We start from the raw sequence: 27,453 nt of genomic DNA, 5'->3' as shown, positions 1-27,453 counted from the left end.
AATCTGTTATAAAACTACAGTAATTAAAGCTGTCATACTAGCACAGGAAGAAATCAATAGATCTGTTATTTGGAGTAGAGGAACATGAATATATGTATAGATCGAAGTTTAGTATTGATAAATGTGGTCTTTCAGATCCAGGGGAAAGACGAGCTGTTTTATTTAGTTTTGAGACTATTACCTATTTTATTTAGAAAAATTTAAGTTATGTCCCTTTCACACGCCTTACACAAAAATTAATTCCAGATAGATTAAAGATTTAATTTTAAAAATCTAAATTAAAATACTAGAAGAAAATAAAGAATATCAGATTGGGATTGAGAAAGATTTTATTAGCATGACACCAGGGTCAGAAGCCCCACAATAAAAAATGAAAAGTGTTATTATCTTTTATGTAAAATTTCTGTATAGAGAAATAAATTTTAAGCAAAGTTAAAAGACAAATAACAAACCAAGAAAAATATTTTCAATTAATATGATAGCTAAAGAGATGATATTCTTAATATATACAAAGAGCTCATTTAAGTTGTTTGAAAAAAAATGAACACTTCGATAGAAAAATTGACAAAGTACATGAACAGATAATTTCACAGAAGGGAAATTATAAATTGCTAGTGATCATATTTTAAAGTATTTGTTCTCACTAATTTTTAAGGAAATGTAAAGTATAAAATAACAATTATATTACTGTTACCTTCCATATTGGCAAAGATTTTTAAATGATAATGCCCTGCACAGATATGAATAAGCCATTATTCTTACACACTCTAAGTGGGTTTCTGGAAGGTAATATAATAATATGTATTCAAAATTTCAAATATGTACATCTTGTGATCCAGCAGATTTTACCTCCTGTTGCACAGAATAAGCAAGCAAAGATCTATGTATAAGGGTGCACCTTGCAGCATTGTTTATTAGAAAAGAATGGAAACAAGCTAAATAGCTAATAGAGGATTGAGTCAGTAAATTATGATATGTGCATTCGGTGGATACTGTATAGCAATTGAAGGTCGATCTTTATGTCCTGACATGGAAAGTATATAAAGATGATCCTTTTCACTTGTACATACACACACACACAGAGTCAAATGTGCACATACTTACAGGCCCATCTCAGGCTTCATTTGCAGGAAGCTCAAAATTGACAGCAATAAATCACTGAGCAGTTAGAATGTGCCTGGCACTGTGTCAGGTCTTTGGGATAGAAGGATGAATATGATGCTGTGCTGCTGTCATGGTGCTTATAATGTGGCGACTCTGTGAGGTTGTAATAGGTAACATTTTCTGAACACTTAATGGTGCGCTTGGAGCTTGCACTGTTCTAAAGTGCTTTGCATGCATCATCTTATTTAATCCCCTACTAGATATGTTTGGTAGTATTTCCACATTTCACAGGTGAGACTGTTAAGGCTCAGCGAGTTAACGCCTTGTTTGAGATCACAGAGATGGAGTAGAGTCTGGACTATCATTGTCGCATTTTACAGATAGGAAAACAGAATTTTGAGTGAGTTGGTCACTAGTGGAAACAGGGATTGAACTCAAGGTCTCCCTGTCTTCAAATTTGTGTTCTTAGTAGCAACACTTGATATCTGAAGGCTCTGATTCCCCCACCTGCTTTGCATACGGAGTCCTTTTTCCTGGGCTCTTCTTCTTCAGTTATTCCCTTACAAACTTTTTTGACCATAACAAACGTAGCACAAGAGATCCCTTGGTCCACTTATTCCACCTATTTTCACTTTTCAGTGGAAAAGAACTGGGTGATATGAGTGGAATAACTTTCTACAAGCAAATTTTGGGGGATTATGTATAAATCTGCTTTAAGAGATTCTTCTTCTTCTTCTTCTTTTGGTGAGGAAGATTGGCCCTGAGCTAATACCTGTTGCCAATCTTCCTCTTTTTGCTTGAGGAAGATTGTTGCTGAGCTAACATCTGTGCCAGTCTTCCTCTATTTTGTATGTGGGATGCTGCCACAGCATGGCTTGATGAGCAGTGTGTAGGTCCGTGCCTGGGATCTGAACCTGGGAACCCCAGGCCACCAAAGCAGATCATACAAACTTAACACTATGCCACCAGCCTGGCCTCAAGATTATTCGTATTTGAACAGTAACTCACATATGCTTTGAGGTCTTGTTACTGGAAAACTGTCAGAAATATTATTGATGTAAATATGCATCGATACTCATTGTAGGGTTAATAACTAAACTCACAATCAAGTGAACTAATGGCTAAACTAATGCAAATTTATAATTTAAAAGCCAAGAAAAACAGTGATTGCATGCCATGTCCAATTCAAGACAGCACTGATGACACACTGATAATAGAGTGTATTTCAGAGATCTATAGGAATTCTGGCTACGTGTGGGCATGAATGGTAATAGCTGTGCAGTATAGTTGAATATTGCCTGGTATACAGACTTCTTAATGGAATGCTGATTTACAGTTCACAGTAAATGCCAGTAAAATGCTAATTTTGGTTTTACTTATACCATATTTTGTAACTCAGTAATTTGCTTTGTGAGTTTCTAGTAATTAGGTAAGGCCTAATTGTAAATAAAAATGAAAGTTTGTGAAATTGCCCGTGTCACAAAGAAGGGACTGCTGGCTCCATTTTTGGATGAGTTTGTAGACCATCAGAAGAACCTGTTAGTAGGCCATTGACCATACTTTGAGAATCACTGCTTTGTCTGAGGGTATATGTGATGGTGGAAAGACTGCAAACAGCTCTTTTTTCCCTCTCTTCTGCGGTCTACTGCTTTTGCCATCCTTGGTGATCTCATGTTCTAAACTTCATGTTACAGCCAAGCCCCTCTAGATTGCTGACCTTTGTTGGTGTCTTTCTCCCTCTTTGGCTTGACGAAAGCTCTTCCTTCTTCTAATGAGCTGCTCTTTCTGAAGAGATTCCCCCAACTGGGCCTCTGGTAACCCAGTTCTTTCCTTTAGAACACAGTCTTCTGAGAATTCACAAGTGCCTTGGGTGAGGAAAGCTGCAGCTGGGTTGGAGGATACTCAGGCATGGCCTTGTGCTATACCTGGAAGTGCTGCACCCCCCCACACCCAGGCTCTCAGTGTGTGTGTGTGTGTGTCTGTCTGTCTCTAATCCAGCCACTTTCAGAGAAGCACAGAAATCTGGACCTGTATACACCCCAGTTATGGGCTAGCTTTATTTCTCTCTGTAAGTGGAAGAGGGATTTTCCCTCCCACATATTAAGACATCCTTAAAGCCATACTATTAGAAATAGTAGTGTTGATTCTAGAACAGAAAAAGTGACCAGTTAAAAAAATAGAGAGCTGGGGCCAGCCTGGCCTGGTTGCATAGTGGTTAAGTTTGCATGCTCTGCTTTGGCAGCCTGGGGTTCATGGGTTTGAATCCCAGCTGCAGACCTACACACTGCTCCTCAAGCCATGCTGTGGTGGCATCCCGCATACAAAATAGAGAAAGATTGGCACAGATGTTAGCTCAGGGACAATCTTCCTCACCAAAAAAATAAAGAGAGAGAGAGAGCTCAAAGATAAAACCCGTGTCTGTAGGAATTTAATAGAGCATGAAAGTGGTACCACAAATCAAAGGAGAGAGGACATACTGGCTCACTAGATGGAGTTGAAGAAAGCTGGGTCCATACCAACTCCATGTACAGACGTAGACCTTAGATGAACTGAAGACTTAAATGAGAATGGTAAAATTAGAAATGGTGAAAATAGGAGAAAAGAAAAGATTATCTTTGGTGACTTAGGTGTCTAGGGAAAGGACTAAACAAAACCTTAAAAGCATAGCTTACAAAGCAAAAAAATTGATGAATTTGTGTAAATCAAATTTAAGAATTGTGCTATTAAGGACACTATAGACAAAATTAATATACAGATAATATACTGAGAAAAGAAATTTTTAATACTTAAAATTTGCAACTGTTGATATCTAGAGTATTCAAGGAACTCCTGCAAAGCAAGAAAAAAAAGATAGCAACCCCAGTAGAAAATGAGCAAAGAATTGAAGAAGGAATTTACAGAGTAAGAAAACCGTAAGGCTAAGCATATGAAGAGATACTCAAACTCATGAGCTGTGAGAAGTATTAAAATTAAAACGATCACTTTATACTTCTTAAACTGACAAAAAATTAAGAAGGTGGATAATGTCAAGTGTTGGCAGGAGTATGAGACTACAGTAACCAGTATCCTTTGCTGGTGGGAAAGTGGATAAGTACAGGCATTCTAGGGCACAATCTAGCAATATTTGTTCAACTTAAGTATACGTGTATCCTTTAGCTCAGCAAATCTGCTCCTTTATATATGTACCATGGAACTCATCAGAGAAATGCATTATTTGTGGACCCAGGGAGATGAATGAATTTCCATCCTAGGAATGAATAGGCAAGAAGTAGGATATTGTAGGGTATTTATATCATGAAATGGTATGCACCTGTTAGAAGAAACAGATCATAAATAGCATGGATGGAACTTAAGAAACATGCTTTGTGTCAAAAATGAGACAGAATAACACAATTCTATTTGTATAAATTGAAAAGACAGGCATACAAAGATTTCTTAGGATACTAAAAGCATGAACTGTAAAATTAAAATTTAATAATTTAAACGTTACCAAAATTAAGAATGTTTGCTCTTTAAAAGACACTATTAAGAAAATAAAAAGGCAAGCCACAGAATGGGAAAGAATATTCAGTACTTGTATACACAATGTTCAATTATGAAATATTCAATACTTGTATATATTTGTATCCAAAGTATATAAATAATTCTTATAAGTTAATAATAAGAAAGTTAACATCCTAATCAAAAATGGGCAAATGATTTGAAGAGACGCTTTATAAAAGAAGATTTATGAATGGCCAAAAGCACACAAAAAGATTCTCAACATTGTTACTCATGATGGAAATACAAATTAAAACCACAATGAGGTAATACTGCATACCCACTGGAATGGCTCAAGTTTAAAAACAGTGATAACAAAATGTTGGCAAGAATGTGAAGCAAATAGAACTCTTAGATTTTGCTGTTGTGAATGCAGAATGGTGCAACCACTTGGAAACCAGTTTGGCAGCCTCTTCAAAAGTTATATATACTCCTGCCAGATGACAGTCATTCTACTCTTAAGTGTTTACCCAAGAAAAATAAAAGCATGTCCACATAAAGACCTGTACATAAATACTCATAGAAGCTTTGTTCCCAAAAGGAAATAACCCTGATGTCTATCAGCAAGTGAATGGACAAACAAAATGTGATATATCCACACAATGAAATACTATTCAGCAATGAAAAGGAGCAAACTTGATACAAGCAACATCATGGATGACTATCAAACTCATTATTCTGAGAAAAATAAACCAGACACAGGAGAGTACATTTTGTATGGTTCCATTTATATAAAATGCAAACTAATCATTAGTAACTAAAAGAATAGTAGTTACCTTGGGTGGAAAGTGAAGGGAGGGATGGATTGCAGGAGGGCACAAGGAATTTTTTGAGGTTGATAGAAATGTTCTGTATCTTGATTGTGTGGTGGTGTGTATGTACAACTGTCAAAACTCTTCAAATTATATGCTTTAAAGCAATTTATTGTATGTAAATTATTCCCAGATAAAATTGAAGGAAATGGGGAAAGGGTAATAAAAATGGACATTTAGGGGCCGGCCAGGTGGCATAGTGGTTAAGTTCACATGCTCCACTTTGGTGTCCCAGGGTTCACAGGTTCGGATCCCAGGCACAGACCCAACGCTGTGGCAGCATCTCACATAAAGTAGAGGAAGATTGGCATAGATGTTAGCTCAGTGACAATCTTCCTTAAGCAAAAAGAACGTTGGCAACAGATGTTAGCTCAGAGCCAATCTTCCTCACACACGCACAAACAAATGGACATTTGGATCAATGGAATAGAAAACAGAATCCAGAAATCAACCCACACATATATGGCCAATTAATTTTTGGTAAAGGTGCCAAGGCAATTCAATGGAGAACGTATAATCTTTTCAGTAAATGGTAGCAAACAAACAGAACCTGACTCTTATTTCTCACCATATATAAAAGTAACTTGAAATGTATCATACATCTAAATGCAAGTGCTAAAACTATAAAACTCATAGAACAAAATACAGGAGAGAATCTTAGTGACCTTGAGTTTGGCAAAGATTTCGTAAATAGGGCATGCAGGGGCTGGCCTGGTGGCACAGCAGTTAAGTGTGCATGTTCCGTTTTGGCAGCCCAGGGTTTGCCAGTTCAGATCCCGGGTGCGGACATGGCACCGCTTGGCAAGCCATGCTGTGGTAGGCGTCCCACATATAAAAAAGCAGAGGAAGGTGGGCACGGATGTTAATTCAGGGCCAGTCTTCCTCAGAAAAAAAAGGAGGATTGGCAGCAGTTAGCTCAGGGCTAATCTTCCTCAAAAAACAAAATACGGTACACAAAGCATGAAAAATATTAACAAATTGGACTTCATCAAAGATAAAAATATTTGCTCTTCAGAAAACATTGTTACAGAAATTTAAAGGCAAGCCACAGACTGGGAGAGCATTTTGTGAAACATATGTACAACAAAGAGCTTGTATTTTGAATATATAAAGAACTCTTAGAAGTTAGTAATAAGAAGACAAAGAACCAGTTAAAAGTGGGCAGAGATAAACAGACACTTCCCCAGAGTAGATATACAGATGGCAAGTAAGCACATGGAAAGATACTCAACATCATTAGTCATTAGGAGAAAATGGAAATTAAAATCACAAGATACTACTGTAAACTCTTTAGAATGGCTAAAATTAAAAAGACAGACTGTATCAGGTGTTGTCAAGGATGTGGAATAATCATAACACGTAGACACTGTGTATGTGTTAGACACATAACACTTACTTATATGCTGTGGGAATGTAAAATGTAAAACCACTTTGAAAAACAATTTTATAGATGTTTAAAAAATTAAACAATCACCCAACGTACCTTCAGCCATTCGGCTCCAAGAGAAGTGAAAGCATAGGTCCATACAAAGACTTGTACAAGAATGTTCATAGCAGCTTTATTTGTAATAGCCAAAAACTAGGAACAAATCTAAGATCCATCAACAGGTAAATGGATAAACAAATTGTGGTTTATCTTTATAGTGGAATGCTTCTCAGTATTAAAAAGAAATTATTTTTTTTCAGTTTTATTGAGATAAAATTGACGTATAACATTGTAGTAGTTGCAGATGTACAACATGATGATTTGATATATAGTCATGTGCCGCATAACGACGTTTTGGTCAATGAACAATGGACTGTATGTATGATGGTGGTCCCGTAAGATTATAATGGAGCTGAAAAATTTCTATAGCCTAGTGATGTTATAGCCATCATACTCTGTAGTGCAATGCATTACTCATGTGTTTGTGGTGATGCTGGTGTAAATAATCCTGCACTGCCAGTCATATAAAAGTATAACACATACAGTTAGGTACAGTACATAATATTTGATAATGATGATACACAACTATGTTACTGGTTTATGTATTTACTGTACTATACTTTTTATCATTATTTTAGAGTCTACGCTTTCTACTTATAAAAAAAGTTTATTGTAAAACAGTATACCATGTTACGCTGGCAGCAGCCTCATCTCATGTTTACTGTGTGTCTTGATTGCATCATCTTCTCTGGTGCTTGACTTAATCCTGTGTTGTTTTGTTCATCATAGCCTCTAAGCATACAAAATCCACTACCATTGTTGCCAGTGAGAGGCCGCATTGAGTGATTGACCTGGAAATGAAATTAAAAGTAATTAAGGACTAGGAAGGTGGAAAATCAGTGCTGGTTATTGCTCACCAGTCAGCATGTCCCATTCCACCGTAGCTACGATCTTGAAGAACAAGAACAAAGTGAGAGAAGCTGTTAAACAATCTGCTTCATTGAAGGCAATGAGACTAACAATTTTGAGAAGAGCCCATACCAGACATGGAGAAACTTCTAATGACCTTCTAAAACTTCTAATGAATTGAAGACCAGACACAGAAGCGTTTTCCTCTCTGCACTATGACAATCCTGGCCAAAGCAAAAAGTTTGTTTGCATTGTTGAAAGAAAAGGCTGGACCCGACTATGATGTTGAATTTACACAATTATGTTGATTTAAACAATTCAAGAGTTGTTATTCGTTACTTAATGTGAAAGTGAGTGATGGTCTGAGTGCTGATGTGAAGGCAGCTGGAGAATTTTTGCAAACTCTGGATAAGCTGATTGTGGAGGAAAATTACTTGCCAGAGCAAACATTCAATTTGAGTGAAACCTCCCTATTCTGGAAACAATGCCTGAAAGGACTTTCATCCATAAGGAGGCCAAGTCAATGCTAGGTTTTAAGGCTTTTAAGGACAGGATAACAGTCTTGCTTGGGGACAGTGTTGCAGGCTACAAATGGAAACCCTTAGTGATCTGACACAGTGAGAACCCCAGGGCCTTTAAGCTTATCAGTAAGCACACACTGCCAGTATAGGACAGGAGCAATAAGAAGTCATGGGTGAATCTCCTCTTCCAGCATACCCTCCTGAATTGCTGTGTCTGTGAAGTAGAGAAGTACTGACTGGAGAATAACATACCTTTCAAGATTTTGCTTATTGTTGATAATGCTGCTGGACATCCTCCTTTTATTGGCAATCTTCAACCCAATATCAAAGCAGTGTTTCTCCCTCCAAACGCCACCTTTGGAACAAGGAGTGATCTAACCAGTGGATCAGGGAGTTATAGCAGCTTTTTAAGGCCTACTACCTGGTGAGGAGGACCTTTGCTCAGGCTGTTGCTGCAACTGAGGAAAACATTGAGAAGACACTGATGCAATTCCGGAAGGATTACAACTTCTATGACTGCATCAGGAACCTTGCTTGAGCTTAGGGTGATGTCAAGAAGACACTCAAGAGGTTCATCCATGACTTCAAAGGATCTGCCAAGGAAGAGGAGGTTGCAAAAATCAACGAGGCTGTGGTTGAGATGGCAGACACCTTAACCTGGATGTGGATGACAGTGAGGAGCTCCTAGAGGTGGTTTCTGAAGAACTGACTGAGGAGAAATTGTTGCAACTGGAACAAGAACGCATAGCTGAAGAAGACACAGAGAAAAGGAGACTGCAGGAGAGAAAACCCCCAAGAAAATCCAAGTGAAAGCTTTGGCAGAAGCTTTTGCAGACCTCAACAAGCTCCTAAAAAGTTTGAAAACATGGACCCCAACAGCAAAAGATTTTCAATAATAGAGAGGAGTGTTCATGGTGCATTATCTGCTTCCAAGCAAATTTATGATGAAAAAAAGAAATCAAGCAAACCACCATGGACATATTTCTGAAAAGAGTAACACCTCTTCAAGACTAGCCTCCAGCAAGTCCTTCAGGAGGTGTTCCAGAAGAAGCTATTGTTATAGGCGATGACAACTCCATGCGTGTTATTGCCCCCGAAGACCTTCCAGTGGAACAAAATGTGGTGGTGGAAGACAGGGATATTAATGATCCTGACCCTGTGTAGGCCTAGGTTACTGTATATCTCTCTTAGTTTTTAACAAAAAAGTTTAAAAAGTGAAAAATAAAAATAAAAAATTTTAAAATAGAAAAAGGCTTATAGAATAAACATATAAAGAAAGAAAAAAATTTTGTACAGCTGTACAATGTGTTTTAAGCTAATTGTTATTACAAGAGTCAAAAAGTTTAGTTTAATAGTTTATAAAGTAAAAAAGTTACAGTAAGCAAAGGTTTACTATTGAAGAAAGAAAAGTATTTTTTTATAAATTTAGTATAGTAAGTATACAGTGGTTTTAGTCTACAGTGGTGCACAGTAATGTCTTAGGCCTTCCGCTTCACTCACCACTCACTCACTCACTCACTGAGTCAGAGCAACTTCCAGTCCTGTGAGCTCCATTCGTGGTAAGTGCCCTATACAGGTGTCACATTTTTTATCTTTTATACCATACTTTTACTGTACCTTTTATATGTTCAGATATGTTTAAATACACGAATACTTACCATTGTGTTAGACTTGCCTACAGTATTCAGTACAGAAACATGCTATACAGGTTTGTAGCCTAGGAACAATAGGCTATACCATACAGCCTAGGTGTGTAGTAGGCCGTACCATCTATGTTTGTGTAAATACACCGTGATGTTTGCACGACGACGAAATCGCTTAACAACGCACTTCTCAGAGCGTATCCCCGTCATTATGCATAGACGCATGACTCTATGTATAGATTGTGAAATGCTTACCACAAAGAGTTTAGTTAACATCCACCATCTCACATAGTTACAGAAAAGGAATGAACTATTGGTACACAAATAACATGGATGAATCTCAAAATAGTTATGTTGAGTGAAAGAAGCCAGATACAAATGAGTACATAAAATAGGATTTCATTTATAAAAGGCAAACTTATTCATAGTGACAAAAAGCAGATCAAGGATTGCATGTGAATGGGGTAAGGTAAGGGGTGGATTTAAAGGGGCAGTAGGAAACTGGAGGTTGATATATTCATGATCTTAATTGTGATGGTTTCACAGATATATGTCAAAATTCATCAAGTTGTACACTTTATTTGTATGGATAGTTTATCATATGTTAATTATACCTCGATACTGTTTTTAAAAAATAGCTGGAGAAAAAGGACTGATTATTTTCAAATGAACAACATACTGATAGTTGACTTCTCAAGGATAGCAATAAAAGCCAGAAGAAAGTGGACTGTTGTATTGTGTTTAAGGAAAACAGCTGTCAACCTGTATGTGCGGTGAAACTATCTTTAAAGAATGAGACAAACACTGAAGAAAGTTCCCTATCACTATAGGTACTCAGTAAAGGCCCTCACAAAGTATAAGCCTCAGAAAAAAGAAAATGATGGCAGAAGGAAGATGCTGGTAGGCATGATGAGCAAAGGCGTGGTAAGCATGTGGGTAAATCTAAGTAAACATTGGCTATATTTTTTAAAATGGCAATATTGTCCAATATTTGGCGTTATGAAAACAAAGGGATGGAACTATACTACTAGTTAGTAATCGCATATAAATTGAGAGATATATTAAGAGTTCAAGTATTTTTCTTGTACTGTTTGGTAGGAGAGTTAAATATATTGATGGAAAGTTAAATATGCAGGTAAGATTTCTAGATTAACCACCACACAAATAGAAAGAGTGTGTAAAGTGCATAACTTAAAAACCAACAGAAGGAAATATAATGAGGGAAAAAAAGAAGGCAGGAAAGTCAAACAAAATAATTTTGAAAGAAGAAGCCACTACTTAAATATCTGAAACAAACAGTTGAATGTATTGGTAGTTTAAGCAAGGAGAGCTGTGCTTATAAGACATAGTGTCTCTGAACAAAGCAGAGAGCTGTCTTTTGTAGCAGTGGTTTTCAAAGTTGGGTCAAGGGTATTTTCATATTAATAATAAGATATTGATGGCCTGTTGCACTGTGTTGACATTTGCACTGATGCTACAAAGCGATGGTACGTAAAACTGCACACACTGTAGCACAAAGCAAAGCAGTGGCGCCAAACTGAGCTCGCGGTTGTTCTATTTTTCACTGCTTATCCCCTTAAAACTGCTTCAATTTGGGGTACAAATGTTACCATTTATATAGAAAGGCGAGAGAGTCTTGTGCATATATGTTCATGTTTATACATACACAGGCGTATAGATTACGTATGGATTTGCATACGTATGCATAAAATAACTCTGGACGTATAAAACCCAGAAATAGTAACTTTGGTTGCCTTCAGGGAAGAAAATTGAGCTTGGAGAGGATATAGAAATAAAGAGGACCAAGGATTAGATCCTGCAGGAACTAACAACTAAGGGGTGCGCAGCAGATGGTCACAGCTTATAAAATCCCCCAGAAAGCAGTGGTTCTTAACCTTTGAGAAAGCATGAGAAGCCTGAGCAGCTGGAGAGGTGGGAGGCGTGCGTGTGCCCTTTAACCAGCATTTTCACGTCTAGGAATTCATCTGTGGTTTTCTTACACACTCGAAAAATGCTCTAGGTACAAGGTTATCCATTGACGCATTATTATTATTTTTTTGCATCATTCTTTTTAACAGCAAAAGTTTGGAAGCAATTTAAATGTTCACCAGTAGGGGCCAAGTTCACCCATCCGGTGGGGGCTCTGCACCTGAAGAATGAGGAAGCTCTGTATATGCTGATATGGAAAGATTTCTAAAGTGTATTGTTATGTGTGAAAAGCAAGGATCAGGAATTTTGTTTGGGGCTTAGGATGTTTTAAACTTTCATCATTGTTCTGAATGCATGCAGCTGGTTATCATATTCCTTATAATTGCAAAATACTGATTTTTTTCCTCTGAGCTCTAGTATTCTGTTATTATGAGCTTTCTTATTACAAGCAATAGTTGGCACAATCAAATTTTTGAGTCATTAAACCTGCTCCATTTTGAGCCAATCACATTTGCCTCCTGCTGTTTTGTGTCTGACCGCCAAGTGCCTTTATATGGTATTTTAGCTTTTTAATGGAGCTTTGATATGTAGCAGTCTCCTTGAGCCACAAGAGGGCAGAAGAACCTTTGGATTGCCACAGCACAGGCTTGTGCTGGGTATCTTCCTTCTGGTAAAATTGTGCCTGGAATTGTTCTTTCACTAACTCATTCACTAGACGGTGTGCGCCTAGAAGGCAGGGCTTGTGCCCGTCATCAGTGGAGGCGGTAGAGGGATGAGAGGAGACAACATAGATTTTGGAATCATATTTACCTGCCTTTTGCTCTTGTCCGCCCTTGCAAATTACTTAGTGAACTAGTTACAGTGCTTAACCTCTCTCAGAGCTTGAATATGCAAGATACATATGCAATATGCAAGAATTTGCCAGTCTCACTAGAGAGTTGAGGCTTCAGGGTAAGCTGGACCTGACTTTGAGCCCCAGCTCTGCTTCTCTGTGTAATTTATTTACTCTGTGTGAACCTGAGTTTTATCACCTGCAGAGCTAGTTAGGACTCAATGAGATAATGCTTTAGAAGCTCTTAGCACTGTATTGTGGCGAGCACTAAAGAAATAACTGTTATAATTATAATACCAGATACCAGCGCAGATGGATAATAGATCCTCAGTAATTTTTATGTGGCTCTGTGTTATGTATTTAATAATTTCTTTATTTGATTACAAGCAAGGTGGTAATATTTTCTTTAGGACAGTTTCACAGCTCCTTTTCTTAGAGGAGCCCTCAAAACGTTTGTGGTTGCTTTTATTTATTTTCTTTCGAAGAATTAGTCTTTTAATAGTATAGCATATTCTGAATTTTTGTGGAGAGTCTCAATTTTAAAGCTTCCGTACCATTGTGATTTTACGTATTTTCATTTTTGATTGGAAAATATGGTATATGTGCCATTTACTGAGACAGAGTTGGGCAACATGATGTTGCATCAAGGTTACAATGCCTGTCAGGTTGGGATCATGGAAAAGTGACTGCAAGATAAAGATTAGTGTGTGAAAAGCAAGTTAGGAAGTAGCTTTGGGATTAATACCCCTGAAAGGAAAAGAACGGAAAGGGAGGAGCAGGAAGCCAGATCCCAGAGAGGGAGAAGGCGGACCGTGATTCAGTCCCAAGAAGGGCCTCAGCTGACCCCAGGGGGACCATGAAGGTGGGATGGCCCTTCTGAGTTAGGCGAGAGGGCTGTATCTTTATAGTTCCTCCTTGACTAGTCATTGGATGCCACTAGTCATTGGATGAGGCCACCCTAGGAAGGAGCATGACCCTGGGCAAGGCAGCTCTCTTTAGCCAGGGCATTTCCTGAGGAGGGCTGACAGCTGAGGGCTTTCTGCCCGCCATGATCCCAGCAGCTGCGGACTTGTCCTTCTTTCCTTGAGGGGGGATCTGAGGGGCACACTACAGCTTCCACCAGTGCCCAAGTCACCTGAAAGGGAAAATAGTAATATGGCTAGTGCAGTGTAACAAAAGATAACTTTAAACAGAGTTGCTTCTAAGTAATGTGCAGGAATAATTGTTGTTTTTAACTTTAAGAATTTATAATATTTTAGTCTGAATGAACCCTACTGGTACAAACTACCCCAAAATTTCAATGGCTTGATACACTGAAGGTTTATTTCTCTCCTGTCACAATCTAGTGCAAGTCTGTGGGGGTTGGGGGAAGAGGTTTGTTCCACTTAATTTCATTCAGGGACACAGACTCCTTCCATCTAGTGACACTGCTAGCCCCTAGGGCCTTAGAGGCCTCCGCTGGGTCTTCTGATCCAGCTCACAGAGGAGAAATGGGCAAGAACATGGAGAATGTGCTGAAGGTCTCTATGGGCCAGGCCTGGAGGTGATATGCTTCTGCAACCCACATTCCATTGACTAGACCCCAGTCCGTGGTCCCATCTACTAAGGGGCCCTACTAGAGTAGTCATGTGCCCAGGAGGAAAAGGAAGGACATGTAGCCCTCGCTGCTGCAGTGTTATATGGCTTATACCCTCGTGGTGGCTGGATTTCATCACTATTGGCTAATCAAAGACACTTCAAAACCTCATGCTTTTAATTTCCCAGAGTTACGTATTTAAGTTGCCACCATCATAATGTCATGGTTTTATCTACCTGAGGGGTATTTTGAAAGGCTTAGGAAAGCCAAATTTTATCAGAGAGAAGGGAAAGAACAGAGTAATACAGAGCAGAGAATTTCAGAATTCTTTTCTCTGGAAAGGCAAAATGAGGCAAAATCTTCAGGGGTGTGTGTGTATGTTTATTTTTAGTGGTACAGAAGCAAATTGAAAAGCCTCTGATCCTGCCGTAAGGCTATGAAAACAAGCTCTTCTCCCTCCCTCAGCTGTAGAGGAATGTCTTCCACATGTAACGCGGAGGTAGCTGGGAGATAGAGGATTACCAGGGAGTGTTCATGTAAATTGCACTGATAGCTCCTTGCGGGATTCATGTGACGACCACCCAAGCAGCCCTTGAGTTGTAGGGAGAGAAGCCAAGGTGGAGATAGGACTTTTTCTGTCAGTCAGCAGGTCTCACTGCTGAGTAACAGTTGGTCTTTACTCAGCTTTGTTCTAGGTAGTGTGGGGCACACAGGACGAGAGGCACTGAGACCTGCAAAGGCTGCAGACTGAAAGCTGGGGCTCACAGAAAGGAACCAAGGGTAAGACAGGGCCAGATCAAGTGTTTCAGAGATGAGAAAGAAAGCAAAATCCAGGAAGGCTTTGAGAAAGAGAGGGGCTCTGAATCAGGGACGCTGACGGATGGGGTAAGACACTTGGGGACCTGGGGAAAGTGCTCTAGAGAAGTAGAACATGAGCAGTGTTTCTGAAGCGGCAGTGATTGCTGACACACGAAGAATGGTGGCGAGCGAGGAGCAGTGAGACAAAAGCTTGGGGGGAGAGGGCAGAATCAGATTATAGAGGGCCTTAATGTCAAATAGGCAAGTTTGGATTTGATGCAGTGGGGCCATTAAGCGTTCTTAGACTTAATAGAAATACCTGGTGGAAACGTGGTGGTCTGGACTTCCGTGTGAAGGAGAATGAACAGAACACAAAGGTTTCTTCTGGAATTTCTATTTGAGTACCTAGAATTTAAAATTGTCTTCCTTTATTCCCTCAGAAAAGTTCATTCCACAGCCATTTAATTGTACTTATTAAGCTAGTTATACCAGTCTCTAAAGATTAAAATTAAATAAACCCCAGTCCCTACTTTTAAGGAAATTATAGTCTGGTTAGATAAAATATACTTTATAATAAATGCACTAGGTGTTACATATGCTAAGATAGAGGGATGTGTCGCTGTGCTTACAGTGCTTGCCAACCTTTTAAAAAGTCCACACTGTCCTGTGAAAACATGGAAATCTCACAGTCTCCCTTGATATTTGAAAATAAAATAAATACAGTAATTAAAAATTAATTAAGGAAAAATCTTCTGCCCCACCCCCACCCTGACTCTCTGATTATTACCGTTATACAGGGAGTGGTTAATTTGACCTAAAAGTGCAGTGTTAGGGGAGGGCTGTAGGAAAGGCTTCGTAGAGGAAGTGACTCTCAAGCCTGGACTTGAAAGATGAGTGAATAAGGTGAGAAGTGCATTTTAAGAGGAGAGAATAGCATGAAGAAAGGTGTAGGGCCCTGGAAAAGGGCTAGGAGAGAGTCTTATATGGAATGTTGGGTTTGGACTTTGTGTTAGAGGGAAGCCACTGATGGAAGGATTTTAAGCAGGAGAGAAATGCGGTCAGATTTGCATTTCAGGAATAACTCTGACAGCATTGATGTGGAGGATAGATTGAGAAAGAAAGATGGGAGGTAGGGATACCAACTGCCACAGCACTTCAGCAGCTGGGGACCTTCAGGGATAGGGAGAATGCCTGGGAAGTCTGCACGGCGGAGGGGATATCTGAGCTGAACAGAGAAGGATAAGGAGCAGAGAATAGCAGTAGGGGCATTTCTGGCAAAGGAAAGATTATGGGCAAAGGCAGAAAGTGTGAAAGAGCATGACGTGTTTGGAAAACTACCGGAAGTTTAGTATGGCTGGCGTTGTAAGGTATAAATGGGGGATGGTACTCAACTGGGTGGGTCGGTAATGATTCAGGCCCCATTCAAGAGTTTAGACTTTATCAGGTAAATGAAGAGGAAGCCACAGACCATACATAAAGCAAGTCTCAACAAGTTCCCAAGGACTGATTGCCTACGAAGTAAATTCTCTGACCATAGTGGAATTAAACTAGAAACTAATAACAGAGAAATAACTAGAAAATCCCTGTATGCTTAGAAATAAAGAAATAAACTTGTAAATAATTGTTGGGTCAAAGGAAAAATCATAACGGAAATTGGAAAATATTTTGAACTGAATGATATTGAAAATACTACATGTCAGAACATGTATAATGCTACTAAAACCAAGCTTAGGGGAAATTTGTAGACCTAAATGCATATATTAGAAAAACAAAAAAACAAAGGCTGAAAATCCATGATCTAAAAATCTATTTCAAGAAGTTAGAAAATATATAGCAAATTGAAGCCAAAGAAGGAAAACAGAAAATAATAGCAGTTTGATGGAAAAAAGCAAACTTACAATATAGAGGATTAACAAAGCCAAAAGTTTCTTCTTTCAAGAGACTAATAAAATTGACACACCTCTGGCAAGACTGATGTTGAAGAGTTGAGGGAGAGAGTGGGAGCACCAGTGCCAGATGAGCAGCACTGGGGATAAGGAAAGGACGACACTAGAGAAGCTACAGATATTAAAAAGAGGATATTATGAGCAGTTTTATACAACAGTTTTGAGAATTTTGTGAAAATGGATCAATTTCTAGAATAACGTAACTGACCAAAACTGACTCAAGAAGTAACGGAAAACCTTAAAAATCCTATAAACATTAAGCCAATGAAATCTATAATTAAAAATCTTCCCACAAAGCAAACTCCAAGCTCAGATGGCTTCACTGGAGATTTCTTGAAAAGAATAAATAATTCCAGCTTTATACAAACTCTCTCAGAGAAGAGAAAAAGAGGGACACCCCTTGCTCACTTTTTTTTTTGCCCCCTGAGGAAGATTAGCCCTGAGCTAACATCTGCTGCCAATCCTCCTCTTTTTGCTGAGGAACATTGGCCCTGAGCTAACATCTGCACCCATCTTCCCCTATTTTATATGTGGGATGGCTGCTACAGCATGGCTTGACACCTTGCTCACTTTTTGAGACTAGCATATCCTTGATGCCAAAACCCAACAAAGACAACTCCAGAAAGGAAAATTACAGGCCATGCTATTAAAAATATGGATGTAAAAATCCTGAACAAAATTTTAGCAAATCCCCCAATATAGAAAAAAAAAATAATACATCATGATCTAGTTAGGTTTTTTCTAAGAATATATATGGTTGATTTAACATTAGAGAAATCCATCAATGTAATTAATCACATTAGTAAGTAGATTTTAATAGGTTAAATAGATTTTAACAAATTAAAAAGAATGATCATTTCAGTAGATATAGAAAAAACATTTAATAAAATTCAGTATTCACTCGTGCTAGGACTGCTTAGCAAACTAGCACTAGTAGAGAACTTTAATCTGAAAAAGGGTGTCTGTCCATAAAAACTCTACATAAAACAGCTTGTTTAATAGTGAAATTTTAAAAGTTTTTCTTTGAAGATCAGAAACAAGACAAGGACCAAATATGACTTTTTTTCAATATTGAGTTCAATACTGAGTTTCAATAATGCAGTGGGGCAAGAAAAAAAGATGAAAATCTAAGCTGAGGAAGTGATAGGATAGAGATGAGGGCATGAGTTTGGGAGAAGTTTAGGAAGACTTGCCATGCCTTGGGTTCACGTATTCATTGTTTTGTTGATTAAATATATTACCTGGTAATGGGAAAATAGGAAGGAGTTGACGCAAACAATAAGGGTCTGACATTCATTCAGTTCCTACTCTGTGAAAGCTCTTGGACTAGATGCTTTCACGTTTTAACTTAATTTAATTTGTATACTCTTTACTGTCTTGAAAACTCGTGCACTTGATGATTAGGGAAACCACATGAGAAAAAGGAAATATATTTGCATAAATTCATTCCCATTGTTAAATACTAGTTCAAGTTCATGTTTTAGATATTATGTTGTACTTTATGTATTTTTTCATTCATTTTTATCCATAGAGCAGGTCTTGGAAGTAGAATGAAGTCTAGCAAATGGTCTTTTCCAAATTCTATAGATGAAGATGCAAATATAAAATTATACTGGTTAACACAGTGTCAATATGGGACCAAGACTTTAGTCTTTCAGTCCAGGGAGCACATAAACTATAACTTGAAAGCACAAAATCAAAAGATTTTTGGAATGTCAACATGTTGGTGTCCTGGAAGCATGGTATGGGCAATCACACAGAATATTCCGAGTCTGAGTAGGACTACAAGAAACGAGAGGGAGGGTGGGAGAGAGGGCCTCCTCCACCCCAGCGACAGGCCTAAAGTCCTCAGCTGTATGCAAAGATTAACTAACACAGAGCAGATTTTAAAAGTATTAACACAGGGAGGGAGATGCAACCTCATTAGGACTTGCTGAGGTAGAACTGGTGACAAAAACATAACGAAAGGGAATGTCCTGTTCAAAGACCACCTTTATTGGAGAAAAAGAAGCTATCCTGGAAGTGAGAACAGGGACAAAAATTACTTGGACAGTTATTGACCAACTGTTAATACGAAAAACAAAGCATCTGATAAAATCTTGCCTTGCTTTTCATTGCTTGGAAGGGAGAAGAAATTATTCAGTTTAGCAAACATTTCTGAATTCCTACTGCATGCTGGATACTTTTCCAAGTGCCTGGGGTGTTGAATCAAATGAAGTTCAATCTCTGAGCTGGAAGGAAGTTCTGAGCCTTGATCACTAGCAGGTAGCGTCTCAAATTTGCTCATTTGGTACACAAAGCACTTCATGTTCTGATTTCTGATTGTTTTGCAGCCTCATCTGCCACAGTAACAAAGATAGCTCCCATCTATTGTGTTTCTGTGCTTTACATCTTTATCGGTCTTAATCGGATCTTCATGCTTCCAGTTATTTCTAGTTGCCAAGTCCAGTGGAATTCTGTTGTCCCTCATCAGTTGTCTCTTATCATCAGTTCTCCTCTCTCTCACATTTCCATCCTCCACTTTTTCCTGGCTCTTTCCCTTTGGGCAATAAACATGCTCACTCATTTACATATACATAAAAATTGTGAACATATTTTATATCCAAAATGAGCACTCGAGTCTGTCTGCAATAAATAGATTGACTGGTTTCAAACACACAAATTAGAGACCTCTTTTCTGGGTACCATGAAATAGATTCTTGGAAATCATTACTTAGATTTAAGTAAGTGAGACTTGGGTGACATCTTTTTAGAAACCACTTTTGACTCAATGATCTAAAAATTAGAGCAGGAAGTATCTTGTCAAGATGGCACTGTGAGCAGACGTTGAACTCGCCTCCTCCCACGAACACAACCAGGTTACAACAATTTTGGGAAGAATTACCCTGGATTGAAAACTGAAAACTGGATAAAAAGAACCCCCACGACAACGGACAGTCCTGACAAAAGCAGAAGAGGCAGTAACTCCGGCCGGAGAGGAAAAAAGCCACCTTTGGGAGCAGCGGAGCTTCTCAGCCGGCCAGGCAGGAGCCACCCTAAGGTATGAGCCCTCCTGGAGGAGTGAGGTCCAGAGTGGGGGCAATACTGCTATAACCATCCTTCAGACTCAGCCCAACTGAGATGGGGGTCCTACTGTCTAGCTTTGCAGGCTATTAACTGCAGTGAGGACACCCCCAGAAAAGCTATCGGCCGAAAGCCAAAAAGATCCACGTCTTAAAGGGCCCACACACAAACTCACTCATTGCAGCAAACTAAAATCACCAGAGAGAAGGCTGACTGTCCTTTGGTGAAACAAGACTTACCTGGTGGGCTCTGGGGGCATCTTGGTGAGAGTAGGGTCCTCTCTGGAGACTGAGATCTTGGCGGGGGGCCATTGTTCTCAGCTGGTCCAGGCGTGCTGATATGGACACCGGTGGGGGCCATTGAGCTGCATCCCTTGGGCTGTTAGCCCAGGGGTCTGCCACACCCACTAGAGCACAGATTTAATCCAGTTCAGCCAGGGCAGGCAACCCACCCTAGGGACTGGCCTCACCTAACAGCAAGCCCTCAGGCTACTTTTCAGCCTGCATTGACTGAGTGCCTTGATCCTCTACAGGCAGGCAAGGGTGTCTGCCTCTGTGGGGCAGGGCCTGTGTGAGGACCAGTTGAACTGTGGGGGGGCACTGGGGCAGAGGTGGGGGCCTCTGCAGTGTGGCGTTGGGGTATGCTCCAGGGGGTTAAGAAGTGTGCACGGACCATGACTATGTTGACAGTGTATGTGGTCCAGTGGGGGGTGAGGCTTATCAGCGGCAGAAGACCTGTGCTTCACAAATAGCCGTAAAAAGGATCAGCCCCACCTTCCAAAACCTGAAACAATTGAGTGCCCCCATGCCAAGGGCTAGCCCCACTCAGCTGCACTCCTAAGAGAACTGACAACAGCCTTGTTGGCCTCAGGCCTATCACAACTGAACCCCCCTGAGCCTAGCAACCAGCTCCACTGGGTACCAACCCAATTAAGAGGACAATTGCAATAAGAGTGTGCTGATAGACTTTGTAGCCAGCAGTGCTGAGGCCCCCCCAAACTGCATTTACAAACAGCTGGCCAGGGAAGGAAACATCAGAGTCCCTGGGTACCTGCACTGGGAGCAACCCTGCCACAGCAGAAGAACACAAGTAGCCCACAAAGGGGTCACTCCTGGTTCTTATGGTCTGGTGACGAGAGGGAGCGCACTGCTGGGCCGCATAAGGCATCTCATACATAAGGCCACTTCTCCAAGATCAGGCGATATAGCCGACTCACCTAGTACAAAGAAAATAGCACAGAGAAAGAGGCATAATGAGGAGACAAAGGAATACTTTACAAGCAAGGGAACAGTACAAAACCCCAGATAAAGAACTAAGTGAAACAGAAACTAGCAACCTCCTTGACAAAGAATTCAAACAAAATATAACAAGGATGCTCACAGATATGCAGAGAAGAATGGATGAACACAGTGAGCACATCAGCAAAGAACTGGAAAATATAAAAAAGAAAATCAGAAATGAAGAATACAATACTCAAAATGAGAAATTCACTAGAGGGACTCAATAGCAGAGTAGAGGAAGCAGAAGAACAGATCAGCGAGCTAGATGAAAGACTAGAGATCACCCAAGCAGAACAGAAAAGAGAAAAAAGAATTAAACAGAATGAGAACAGTGTAAGGGAACTCTGGGACAATATCAAGTGTGCTAACATTTGGATTATAGGGGTCCCAGAAGGAGAAGAGAGAGACAAAGGAGCAGAAAATTTATTTGTTGAAATAATGGAGGAAAATTTTCCTAACCTGAGGAAGGAAACGGACATCCAAGTTCAGGAAGCACAGAGAGCTCCAAACAAGAGAAGCCCAAAGAGGCACACACCAAGACATATTATCATCAAAATGTCTAAAATTAAAGACAAAGAGAGAATCCTAAAGGCAGCAAGAGAACAACCACAAGTGACATATAAAGGGAAGCCCATCAGGCTATCAGTGGACTTCTCAGTCGAGACCCTACAGGCGAGAAGAGAATGGCATGACATATTTAAAGTGCTAAAAAGAAAAAACCTACAACCAAGAATACTCTATCCATCAAGGCTGTCATTCAGAATGGAAGGAGAGATAAAGAGCTTCCCAGACAAGCAAAAATTAAAGGAGTTTATCACCAAGAAACCAGTTCTACAAGAAATGCTGAAGGGACTTATTTAAATGGGAAAGCAATGACCACAAATAGAGATAAAAAAAAAATTATCAAAAAACCCCAAAACAACAACAACAAAAAAACAGGCAATAAAATCACTTGTAAGGTAAAAGTATAGTGAAGGCACAGATCAACTACCTGTGAAGATAATATGAAGGTTAAAAGACAAATGTACTAAAATCACCTATTCCAATGATAAGAGGGTAATGGATAGACACACACTAAACAAAAGACTATATATGATGTGAAAAACATATAATGTGGGAGGAGGGGAGTGAAAAAGTAGAGCTTTTAGAAAGAGGTCAAGCTAAAGAGTCTATCTACTCAATATAGACTCTTATATGCATAGTATATTAAATATGATCCTCATAGTAACCAGAAACCAGAAACCTATAACAAGCAGGAAAAAAAGTAAGACAAAAGAAATCAAACATATTACTAAAGATAGCCATCAAGCCACAAGGGAAGAGAGCAAGAGAAAAAGAAAGGAACTGAGAAGAACTACTAAAACACCCAAAGAAAAGAAAAAGTGACAAAATGGCAATAAATACATATTTATCAATAGCTACTTTAAATGTCAATGGACTAAATGCTCCAATCAAATGCCATAGGGTGGCCAACTGGATAAAAAAACAAGATCCATGTATATGCTGCATACAAGAGACACACTTCAGACCTACAGACACTCATAAACTGAAAGTGAAAGGATGGAAAAAGATATTCTATGCAAATAGCAAAGAAAAGAAAGTGGGGGTAGCAATACTTATATCAGACAAAATAAACTTTAAATCAAAAACTGTAATAAGAGACAAAGACGGGCAGTACATAATGATAAAGGGAACAATCCAACAAGAAAATATAACGCTTGTAAATATCTACGCACCCAACATAGGAGCACCTAAATATATAAAGCAATTATTAACAGACGTAAGAGGAGAAATAGACAGTAACACAATAATAGTAGGGGACTTTCACACTCCACTTACACCAATGGATAGATCATCCAAACAGAAGATCAATAAGGAAACACTCACCTTAAAGGACACATTAGACCAGATGGACTTAGTAGATATATACAGAACATTCCATCCAAAAACCACAGAATACACATTCTTTGCAAATGCCCATGGAACATTCTCCAGGATTGATCACATGTTAGGCCACAAAACAAGTCTCAATAAATTTCAGAAGATCGAAATAATACCATGCATCTTTTCTGACCACAAAGGTATGAAACTGGAAATCAACTACAGAAAGAAAAGCCACAAAAATGTGGAGATTGAACAAAATGCTACTGAACAATGATTGGGTCAATGAAGAAATCAAAGAAGAAATAAAAAAATTCCTGGAGACAAATGAAAATGAAAACAAAACATGCCAAAATCTGTGGGATACAGCAAAAGCGGTTCTACAAGGGAAGTTTATAGCAATTCAGGCCTACCGCAACAGAGAAGAAAAGTCCCAAATAGACAATCTAAAAGTGCACCTAAAGGTACTGGAAAAAGAACAACAAACAAAGCCCCAAATCAGCAGAAGGAAGGAAATAATAAAAATCAGAGCAGAAATAAATGAAATAGAGACTAAAAAAACAATAGAAAAAATTAATGAAACCAAGAGCTGGTTCTTCAAAAAGATACACAAAATTGACAAACCCTTAGCTAGACTCGCGAAGAAAAAAAGAGAGAAGGCCCAAATAAATAAAATCAGAAATGAAAGAGGAGAGATTACAATGGACACCTCAGAAATACAAAAGATAATAAGAGAATACTGTGAAAAGCTATATGCCAACAAATTGGATAATCTAGAAGAAATGGATAAATTCTTAGAAACATACAACCTTCCAAAACTGGACCAAGAAGATGTAGAAAATTTGAGTAGACCGATCACCAGTAAGGAGATCGAAACAGCAATCAAAAACCTCCCAAAAAATAGAAGTCCAGGACCAGATGGCTTCCCTGGTGAATTCTACCAAACATTCAAAGAAGACTTAATACCTATCCTTCTCAAACTCCTCCAAAAAGTTGAAGAGGAGGGGAGGCTTCCTAGCTCCTTCTACGAAGCAAACATTATCCTGATACCAAAACCAGACAAGGACAGCTCAAAAAAAGAAAATTACAGGCCAATATCACTGATGAACATCGATGCAAAAATCCTCAACAAAATACTAGCAAATCGAATACAACAATACATTAAAAAGATCGTACATCACGATCAAGTGGGTTTCATTCCAGAGATGCAAGGATGGTTCAACATCCGCAAATCTATCAACATGATACACCACATTAACAAAATGAAGAATAAAAATCACACGATCATCTCAATAGATGCAGAGAAAGCATTTGACAAGATACAGCATCCATTTATGATAAAAACTCTAAATAAAATAGGTATAGAAGGAAAATACCTCAACATAATAAAGGCCATATATGAGAAACCCACAGCAAATATCATTCTCAATGGAGAAAAACTGAAAGCTATACCTTTAAGAACAGGAACCAGACAAGGATGCCCACTGTCACCACTCTTATTTAACGTAGTATTGGAAGTCCTAGCCAGAGCAATCAGGCAAGAAAAAGAAATAAAAGGGATCCACACTGGAAAAGAAGAAGTGAAACTGTCACTCTTTGCAGATGACATGATTTTATATCTAGAAAACCCTAAAGAATCCACTAAAAAACTTTTAGAAATAATAAAGGAATACAGTCAAGTCACGGGATACAAAATCAACATACAAAAATGGGTCACATTTCTATACACTAACAACAAAGTAGCAGAAAGAGAAATTAAGAATACAATCCCATTTACAATTGCAAAAAAAAAAAAAAGAATAAAATACCTAGGAATAAACTTAACCAAAGAGGTGAAAGATCTGTACGCCAAAAACCATAAAACATTGTTGAAAGAAATCAAAGAAGACACAAAGAAATGGAAAGATATTCCATGCTCTTAGATAGGAAGAATTAGCATCGTTAAAATGTCCATACTTCCTAAAGCAATCTATAGATTCAACGCAATCCCTATCAAAGTTCCAAGAAGATTTTTCACAGAAATAGAACAAAGAATCCTAAAATTTATATGGAACAACAAAAGACCCTGAATAGCCAAAGGATTTCTGAGAAAAAAGAACAAAGCTGGAGGTATCACACTCCTTGATTTCAAAATATCTTACAAAGCCACAGCATGGTACTGGAACAAAAAACAGACACACGGATCAATGGAACAGAATCAAGAGCCCAGAAATGAACCCACACATTTATGGACAGCTAATAGTCGACAAGGGAGCCAAGAGCATATGATTGAGAAAGGAGAGTCTCTTCAGTAAATGGTGTTGGGAAAACTGGACAGCCACATGCAAAAGAATGAAAGACCATTATCTTACACCATGCACAAAAATCAACTCAAAAGGGATTAAAGACTTGAATGTAAGACCCGAAACCATGAAACTTCTAGAAGAAAATGTAGGCAGCACGCTCTTTGACATTGGTCTGAGCAGCATATTTTCAAATCGCATGTCTGACTGGGCAAGGGAAACAAAAGAAAAAATGAACAAATGGGACTACATCAAACTAAAAAGCTTCTGCACAGCAAAGGAAACCATCAACAAAACGAAAAGACAACCTAACAATTGGGAGAAGATATTTACAAACCATCTATCAGATAAGGGGTTAATATCCAAAATATACAAAGAACTCATACAGCTCAACAACAAAAAACCAACACCCCAATTTAAAAATGGGCAAAAGATCTGAACAGAAATTTCTCCAAAGAAGATATGCGGATGGCCAACAGGCATATGAAAAGATGCTCAACATCATTAGCTATCAGGGAAATGCAAATCAAAACTACAATGAGGTACCACCTCACTCTGGTCAGAATGGCTATAATTAACAAGACAGGAAACAACAAATGTTGGAAAGGATGTGGAGAGAAGAGAACCCTTGTACACTGCTGGTGGGAGTGCAAACTGGTGCAGCCACTATGGAAAGCAGTATGGAGTATTCTCAGAAAATTAAGAACAGATCTACCATATGATTCAGCTATACCACTGCTGGGTATTTATCCAAAGAACTTGAAAACGCAAAGGCATAAGGATACTTGCACCCCTATGTTCATTGCAGCATTATACACAATAGCCAAGACTTGGAAGCAACCTGGGTGCCCATCAAGGGACGAATGGATAAAGAAGATGTAGTATTTATACACGATGGACTACTTCTCAGCCATAAGAAATGACGAAATCCAGCCATTTGTGACAACCTGGATGGACCTTGAGGGTATTATGCTGAGTGAAATAAGTCAGAGGGAGAAAGTCAAATACCATATGATCTCACTCATAAGTAGAAGATAAAAACGACAAAAAAAAAACCAAACACATAGCATTGGAGATTGGACTGGTGGTTACCATTGGGGAAGGGGGGAGGGGGGAGGGCAAAAGGGGTGATTAGGCTCACATGTGAGGGGATGCACTATAATTAGTGTTCGGGTGGTGAACATGATGTAATGTATACAGAATTCGAAATATGTACATCTGAAAAAAATAAAAATTTTAAAAAAATAAAGTAAAAATTAGATCAGAACTCAGAAATTATAGTTTTTAATAAAATTTTGTGTGTTTATTTGATGCATTATAAAATAAAGCTCATTTTAGAATAGACACAGTTCTATCATTCAGAGGCATTCTGAGGTAGATTTTGTTTTAATTTCTCCTGAACTTTTCTATGTCTAGGTTTTTTCCTTGTTGTATATAATTAATCACATTGGTGTGTACATATCATATTTTTTGAAGTTTTTAATTGTATAACATATGTTACAGCATTTGTAGTCTGAAGATCACAGGGCTTTATGTAATTAAATTAGTCGTATGTGTTAAACATGAATATATGCTCATTTAAATAACTTAAACAAGTATAGAGTAAAAAATGACAGTTATGGAGCCGACCCCATGGTCAAGTGGTTAAATTCATGTGCTCTGCTTTGGCGGCCCAGGGTTTTGCCAATTTGGATCTTGGGTACGGACATGGCACTGCTTGTCAGGCCACGTTGAGGTGGCATGCCACATGCCACAACTAAAATATACAACTATGTACCAGGGGGCTTTAGGGAGAAAAAAGAAAAATTTTTAAAACATATTTAAAAACATAAGTGACCTGAGTAAACAGAAATGGAAGAGGTGGGCTATTCCTAATGAAAAGAGGCTAAGGAGACAAAATAGCCAAACGTA

The 27,453-nt window shown here is 38.7% G+C and overlaps 1 protein-coding gene across 7 annotated transcripts in view; it reads left to right on the top strand.

Annotated features, from left to right (window-relative positions):
• ST3GAL3 (ST3 beta-galactoside alpha-2,3-sialyltransferase 3) overlaps nucleotides 1-27,453 on the top strand; it is a 192,982-nt gene that overhangs the window by 31,429 nt on the left and 134,100 nt on the right. The window contains exon 1 of one of the 7 annotated variants that reach the window (XM_070510119.1): nucleotides 19,226-19,301. The exons of the other annotated variants lie outside the window; for them this stretch is intronic. The gene's annotated coding sequence lies outside the window, so the exon portion shown is untranslated. Of the gene's footprint in view, nucleotides 1-19,225; nucleotides 19,302-27,453 lie in introns of those variants that run through there. 7 annotated transcript variants of the gene reach the window in all.

Source organism: Equus asinus, chromosome 5, assembly GCF_041296235.1.
Source record: "Equus asinus isolate D_3611 breed Donkey chromosome 5, EquAss-T2T_v2, whole genome shotgun sequence".
In the NCBI taxonomy this organism is placed as follows: domain Eukaryota; kingdom Metazoa; phylum Chordata; class Mammalia; order Perissodactyla; family Equidae; genus Equus; species Equus asinus.
The sequence above is the reverse complement of the archived record's forward strand: the minus strand, read 5'-3'. Positions and strand labels throughout refer to the sequence as shown.